Source organism: Bos grunniens, chromosome 9 (assembly GCF_055505025.1).
Source record: "Bos grunniens cultivar Pamir isolate PY7600 chromosome 9, Bosgru_T2T1.0, whole genome shotgun sequence".
Lineage (NCBI taxonomy): Eukaryota > Metazoa > Chordata > Mammalia > Artiodactyla > Bovidae > Bos > Bos grunniens.
Genome location: NC_141173.1, coordinates 98,343,951 through 98,351,566, shown reverse-complemented (window position 1 = coordinate 98,351,566; position 7,616 = coordinate 98,343,951). Strand labels below are relative to the sequence as shown.

General features: G+C 46.5%; 1 protein-coding gene across 38 annotated transcripts in view; it reads left to right on the top strand.

Annotated features, from left to right (window-relative positions):
• PRKN (parkin RBR E3 ubiquitin protein ligase) overlaps positions 1–7,616 on the top strand; it is a 1,227,412-nt gene that overhangs the window by 806,328 nt on the left and 413,468 nt on the right. The gene's annotated exons all lie outside the window — the stretch shown is intronic.

Sequence of the window (7,616 nt, the reverse complement as noted above, 5' to 3'; positions counted from 1 at the left end):
TGGGCAGGAAGTGCTGGACTCCGGGTGCCCAGCCCTGCAGGGGGCCTCAGGGACCCCCCAGCGTCCCTGCTCCCTGGGGGTCCCACTGCCCTGCACACTGTCACCCACCACTCACCCACACCCTCCAGCACCCTCACACAAGCACCCACGCACTCACCTTCCTGAACCCGCCCTGGGCCCTCGCCAGCCACACACCCACAGTGCCTTTCCTATATCCTCTGCCTTCCAGCCTGTGCCCCCCGCCCGCACCAGGTCAGCCCTAGGACACCCCGTCCTCAGCATCCCTCTCCACCACACACCCGGCGTTTCTCTTCTGGGTCCCTGTCTCGCTCTTTAGCCCCAGGTGCCCCCGAGGCTCACGGCATTCATCCCGACACCGTGTGTCCCTCCTGGTCCTGTGATGTTGGGTCTGCGTGCCATTCCTGCCTAGTCACTGAAGCGTGGCGGCCCCCCCAAACCCTGCCTCCCCCCAGGAGAGCCGTCTGGCCCCACCCTTACCCTCACCCCGTGTGTCTAACCTGCGCTGGTGCCTGCGGGGCAGCTGGGCACAGCTGGGCGTCAGCGTGCCCCCCCCGCCCGTCATCCGCTCCCTGCACTTAACTTACCTGCCTTTTCTTCTTCTCTGACTTCGGGCTGGCTTTTGGTCCCTCCGTTCCACCGGAACATCCCACTTAACAAAGAAATCGAGGTGACGACAGAGTGGTGTGACGAGCGCCCCCTGAGGACTTCCGTCGTGATGTCTCTTCTGCCCTGAGCACAGCTCAGCCTCCCTCCATGGCTTCTTCTCTGCCTCTCCTCCAACACCCATTTGCGTCACTTAAAATTTTATATCCTGAGCTCTCTTCAGACCTGCAGGATTTCACATGAAGCTGATTCCGTGAAAACCCATACAGATTCTCCAAGCCATCAAAAGCCTCCCAGCCTCGGCCAGTCTAAATATCAGTCTTGATTCTAACCCCTGCACCCCACACACACACCTGCCAGACCTGTTCCCCTAACCTTCCCCGGTGTCACCCGTCCTCGCTTACTTGAGAAATCTCAGCACTGTTCTCGGTTCTTCCTTTTTGGATTCCCTGATAATCCATCACTACTTCCTGTTGATTCCCTTCCCCAAAGTGTGTCAAATGTGTTCACTTCCCTGCATCTCTGGGCCGTCACCTTGGTTCAAGCCTGTACCGTCTGTTTCTTCAACTACCGTGATCACCTACTAGCTGGATTTCTCTCTCGAGCATATGACAATCCATGGACCACACACAAGCCGGGATGTGCTTACAGCCCTGTCACCCAAGTGGCTGCTTGTTTCATTAGGGAAAATAATGTAATTTTTTCCTAAGGTCTAGGAAGACCTGAAATTTCCCTTCCTCTCTCTCTCTCCCTCTCTCCCCCACCCTTCTGCAGTCATATTGGCCTCCTCCCTCGTCCTTGCGGTTCAAGGTCTTTGCCCACACTCTTTTCCCGGCCTCCTACCACTCCACCCTTTGCCTTTTTCCCTCTTCAAGTCTCAGCTTTTAAGTTTTTAACCATATGCTATTAATATATAAGCCAGGCACCTAGTCATGGCTCCCTGTTTGCTTTCTTTATACTCCGTGTAGTAATTTGCAATTGTTTGTTTGTTTGATGGCATCACTTTAGCAGCAGGAACACTGTCATCTTGCTCACAATTGAATTCTCAGCACTTTTCACTATGTCTGCCGGCACATAGTGGGGACAGGAACCCAAGAAATACCAGTTGGCGTTACTTAATGCAAATGCGTATCAGATAAAACCTAGACTTTAGTATTTATGCCGCTATAGTTCTTAACTTTTTATTATTGCATGATTTTGTTTATGTTCTCACACACTTTTAAAAGCATAACATATTTGAAAACTTAGATATCAGCATGAAATTTACAGGTGATCATAAATCTGTAATGTAATACAGACTGAGTGCTAGATAACAAACGTAGCTGTTATTTGAAATTTAAAAATGGGGAGGCTTTAATATTTGATAGGCACTGGGTGTACCAGGTTATTGAGCAAGCTAATGGAATTATGATGGATCTGAAATGTGAGGAGAGCATCATTTCTCTCTTTCCTCTTGGAGGAAACCAAACAGAGAAGAGCTCTAACCTGAAGAGAGGTTTACTTATCTCATACGTGTAGGCATCGATCAAGATTAGGAAAAGTTAATGTCTTGAGCAAGAAAATAGACCCCTGTAAATGACATTATTCCAACTCTGAATATTTTACATTTGTTTGTAAACTGTTTCTGTTGAACGTTTTTTCCTACACATTTCATCAACATGCATTATTTGTGACATTGATATCTCATTGCCAGTGAAAGAAAAATAACTGATGATGTTAGGGAGCTTGTGCTCATGTGAGCTCAGTCGTATCTGACTCTTTGCGACTCCAGGGACTGCAGCCCACCAGGCTCTTCTGTCCATGGAACTTCCCAGGCAAGAATACTGGAGTGGGTTGCCATTTCCTTCTCCACTAGATCTTCCCAACCCAGGGATCAATCCTGCCTCTCTTGCATCTCCTGCATTAGCAGGCAGATTCTTTAGCCCTGAGACACCTGGGAAACCCAATGTTAGGGAGATCCGTGGTTGCTTTTAAATCACATGTGCCCACCCTGAGAGTGACAGTTCCAAATAAGGGTCATCTAAACTTCTTGCAGGTTTTTACTTTTTTCCAGTTGCTATGTATCTGCCTAGTGAAACGTAATCACATCACCTCGAGTGACTAACTCTAATATAATTACATACTTGGTGTACCTGGATCTTAATCTTCTGCTTTACGATGGTCACACTAGACTTACTGACTCATCCCTTAAATCAATTCAAAGGACAGAATTTTCAGTACTGACTTTTAAGATATTAACTCACTTGTGGATTGGGAGGGAAGGAAAAAAAACGGTTCTGATACCTCATTTATAGCTTTTTGAAATCACCAGCCCTTCCAACTTATTAGTTTCCACAATTATTCAGAAATAGAAGTCAATTAGAAGTCCCAATAGAAAGCATTAAAAGAAATTTCCCTGGGGAATAAATGTGTTACTTGGTCGGGTTGCTAAGTCAATTAAATTACAGCCCATATTTTGCTAAGATTTAAAAACTCTCAACATGTCAGCGTAACAAGAAAAAAAGGGGATAGTGCTTCCAGGCTTTATATGTCAGAAGATAAAACAAGTTTATCCTATCTTTAAAAAAATAAATATGTATGAAATATATACTTGTGCTATTTTCATTAATGTCCTCTTAATTTAAAACATGCCAGTCAAATTATATTGCTTCAACTAAGATATCCCTCCTTATATTTATAGAAAGGAATTAGCTACCATGCAAACACAGAGACTATAAATTCAGCATTTATATAAATATGTAGAAACAATGGGCTTTTAAAAAGATAAAATTAGTTGTTTCTCTCTTACTTTGTTTTCCAGAGTGTTCTAATTTTTAGTTCTTGTAGGTGAGAGATGCAGGAAAATGGCAGGGAGTGAAGGGATGGTGAAGAGGGGAGGAGATGAGGATTTATAGATGGCATCACCTGAGTTGCTCATAGTGGGAGGCTCCCCAGAGACAGCATCTGAAGGGCGTCAGCCCAGATACCAGTGGGTTACAGAAAAAACTCAACCCTTCTTTCCACAAACGTCCCACTCATCCTCTGCACCAGCTCCTCAGAAGGATCTAGAATATTCCAGAGCACTACAAGGAAGGGATTGTGTTTTTCTCTTGTTCCCTTGGGATGATAAGAGGTACAAATGAAGGAAGGCAGCATAACCACAGGTCCTGGGTAAAGCTTACATTGCTGGAGTCAAAGACATGGAAAGCGTTTTAATGCGTTAGGGTACACCAGGAATCACCTCTTCTTAGAAACCCATCCTGCAAGTCAGTATTTCCTTCCTCCTGGAAAGAGGTAAAATGAGGTACAATTTAACATGTACAAATGATGCCTTGTTACGTGTTTATATGTAAGTAGGACACTGCATGTACACGGGTATGCCCATGTTATATACATGCATGGCTCCTTGCTTGTCGCTGTGTGGTTAACAGACTGGCATGGGGCCTGGCCTCCTGGGTCTCACAGCGGTCAGAGATGAGCTGTGCCCCTCGAGGCTGGAGGTGCAGTTACTGCCAGCAGGTAGGCCCTGCTGGGCTAATAGGATGCAATCAGAGTTCAGGGCCCACCAGCTCCTGTTCCGCTGTGAAGAGTTGCCTTCTCCCCTCGGTCCTGCCAAGTCTCTCTGCACAAATCTTCTCAGTTCTGCCAAATCTCTCTGCACAGCAGACGGGTTTCCCGGCTGCCTGTTGCTTGTTGGTTTCATGCTTTCTGTCCATCTTGTCTCGCGTGGTAGCAGTTCCCTGGGGCAGGAAGGCCACGGAGCACTTTCACTGCCAGCTTGTGTCTAAAAGTCCTTCAGCAGAACAGCTGTGCCCTTCTCTGCTTGCAGGTTAGAGAGGAGGCTTTCGGCTACGGGAGCCATAGCACAGGCTTCCCAGGAGATAAAGAAGCTTCCCAGGGGTAAAGAATCTGCCTGCCATTGTAGGATACCTGGGTCGGAAAGATCCCCTGGAGGAAATGGCAACTCACTCCAGTATTCTTGCCTGGAGAATCCTGTGGACAGAGGAGCCTGGCGGGCTACAGTCCATGGGGTCGCAAAGAGCCGGACATGACTGAAGTGACTTGAGCACGCACGCAAGTGGCTGAAGCAGATGGGGCTTATCTTAGAAGGGAGGGCCTCCAGCCAGCAGCCGCATCCAGCGCTTTGCAACCTTGGCTGCCTCCTTTCGCCTTTGCCTTGAAGGAAAGGCGGAAGAGAGCAGGCTCTTAATTAACGCCGCCTGCAAACGCTCCAGCGAGTGCCCAGCTGGCCTGAGACACAGGCCACCAGCACGTGCCTTCCCGGTGGCCTGGCGCTGCTCCTGATCACTGGCCGGGACAGCGCTCCCAGCCCTTGAGAAAGGCGAGCTGCTTTCCCGAGCTCCGATCAGAGCCTGGATAGGCATGTTATGCCAGTCTGTTCTTTAGATTACTTTTATGTTCTGTATTCTGGGAGCATAGGGAAGTTTATCGTCGGAGTTTCATTTTTATGTACACAAATGAAATACACAGACCAGGAAATGCGAGAGGGTGATTCAGGGTTGGCAAAAAGTAAAGAAGAGAAAGACCTGTCTCCGTCACTCAACTCATACATGTTTTTTTACTTTATTTTTTATTGAAGCATAGCCAATGTACGATGTTGGTTTCTGCTGTCCAGCAAAGTGACTCAGTTATGCACATATATATATATATTATTTTTATATTCTTTTCTATTATGGTTTATGACAGAATACAGAATCTAGTTCCCTGTGCTGTACAGTAGAACCTTATTGTTTATCCATCCTGTGTATAATAGCTTACATCTGCTAATTCCAAACTCCCACTCCATTCTTGATATATTTTTATATTTACCAACATTTTGGAATAAATAGATGGTTCCTATCACTGAAACACATACAGTGTCTCTCTCCATGCACGCATGGGTTGTAGGTGCTTCCTCAAAACTTAGGAAACGTGTCATGATGTTCCAGTTCTGCTGTAAAAGAAGACTGACCCACAGGCGTGCCAGCCCAGGTTTGAGAGAAGCTGTGTGCTCTTGTGTGCATTTCCTTTCTAAAGCTGCATTCTTCCTAGCGACGTCGTGATCTCAAAGCTGGGTAATACCCCCGAATAAAATGCCTCCTGAAGATGAGAGCAATAAATCCCCCAAAGAAATCCGCATAACCCTCCTCACCCAGGTTATGTGCTTTCCATATATTAGCTAAGGATTACTGTTCAGCCCTTCCACAAAAACCCAGGGAACTCGTGTGAAGTCACGTTTTTGTTGACTGCATGCACACAAGAGCCATTGGAGAATTCCACCAAATTCCATTACATTCCGGTACTCTGCTCAGTAAATAGCCATGAAAACACCACGGTACTTAGAGCGAACCCTCAGTCCCCTGTGAACACCTTAGATTACAGCCGTCTAATTACCATGTTTTGCCGTAACCTAGTGGGACTTCCACAGGTAATTAGAACTCCAGAGCATTTCCACAGTCATCCAGTAAGGACCTCTTAACTAGAAAGGATTATGTGCAGCTAATACTGTGCCCACGTGTTTTCTGCAGTTAATTGTCTCCATTAATTTTTGGCAGCGCTACAGAATCGCAGTAGCTTCAGACACTGGGACACTTCATGCATCAACTTGAAGCACATACATTCCTTCCACCCCCATCACGTCCTCTCTCCTCTCTCTCTGCAATTTTTTTTTCCCCCAAGCAATCAATACCCTGATGAGAAAAAAGAATCTCATATCACTTCAATTACATTTTCTTTATGTGAGATCAGGATGATTTCTGTTCAGCTCCTCTCTAGGCGAGCAGGTGGACATCTAAAGTGGCTGTAGCTTTCATCGTCTCTGATGGAAATCTCAAAAGAGGGGACCGGGAATTGACGACAGGTTCTTCTTTTTCTTGTCTCTTCCAAGCAGCGTTTGCTTAGAGGACATGGACCTTATCTTTTACATGTGAATCTTCAGAGTCCAGAACACAATACATGCTCAATTAATGGACTCAAAAGGCGCTTATTCTGCCAGCTCTCTATCTAGAAAGCCCTCAGTCGGTGTTTGATGAGTGCGTCCAAATCAACTGAAAAATGCTTCTACAATATGACAAGTGAATTACTGAGCATGAAGTTTGAGGGCTAGAGTTATGACTATATTAATGGATGAGATCTTTGTTAAGGCAGTCACTTATATAAACTTTGATACTATACGCGCACACACATACACAGACAGGTACGAGTTCCCCTTCCCTACCAGTCACCACTCACTGGCTCACTGAGGTGATTTCCCTCCATCCCCAATCTTCCTGCCTTTCTCCTTGTCTTTCTCCGTGTGTGTGTTTGAGCTTTAGGCTGGGGGAGGAGCTGGATGTAGACCCAGCCAGTTACCACCTAGTTAGAGGTAAGGACTTGCTTCTTGTGCAAGCAAGCGTCTCTTTCTGCCCCCACGACTAGGTCTTGCAGGAGTGCTCAGTGGAGTATTATCAGTTCTGCTCTTGGACAACCCCTCCCAAAGCTGTCATAGCACACACAGAGACGGTATGACATAGTGAAAACATCCTGGATTTTACTGGCAGAGACTCGTTTTTGAACCTTGGCACCACTTTAGAAAATTGCTTGGCCTCTCAGTCCACTATTTCATCCTCTTTGATCAGTAAAATCAGGACAGTAATACCTAGTTCACAGATAGAATTGTGACAGACAAGGAGGCCTGCCTGAATCTTTGCTGTTGTTGTTCAGTCGCTCAGTCGTGTCTGACTCTTTGCGAGCCCGTGGACTGCAGTACACCAGGCTCCTCCATCCTCCACTATCTCCCAGAGTTTGCACAAACTCTTGTCCATTGAGTCACTGATGCCATCCAACCATCTCCTCTGCCATCCACTTCTCATCCTGCCTTCAATCTTTCCCAGAATCAGCGTTTTTCCAGTGAGTGAGCTCTTCATATCAGGTGGCCAAAGGATTTGAGCTTCAGATTCAGCATCGTTCCCTCTAATGAACACCCAGGACTTATTCCCTTTAGGATGGACTGATTGGATCTCCTTGCCGTCCAA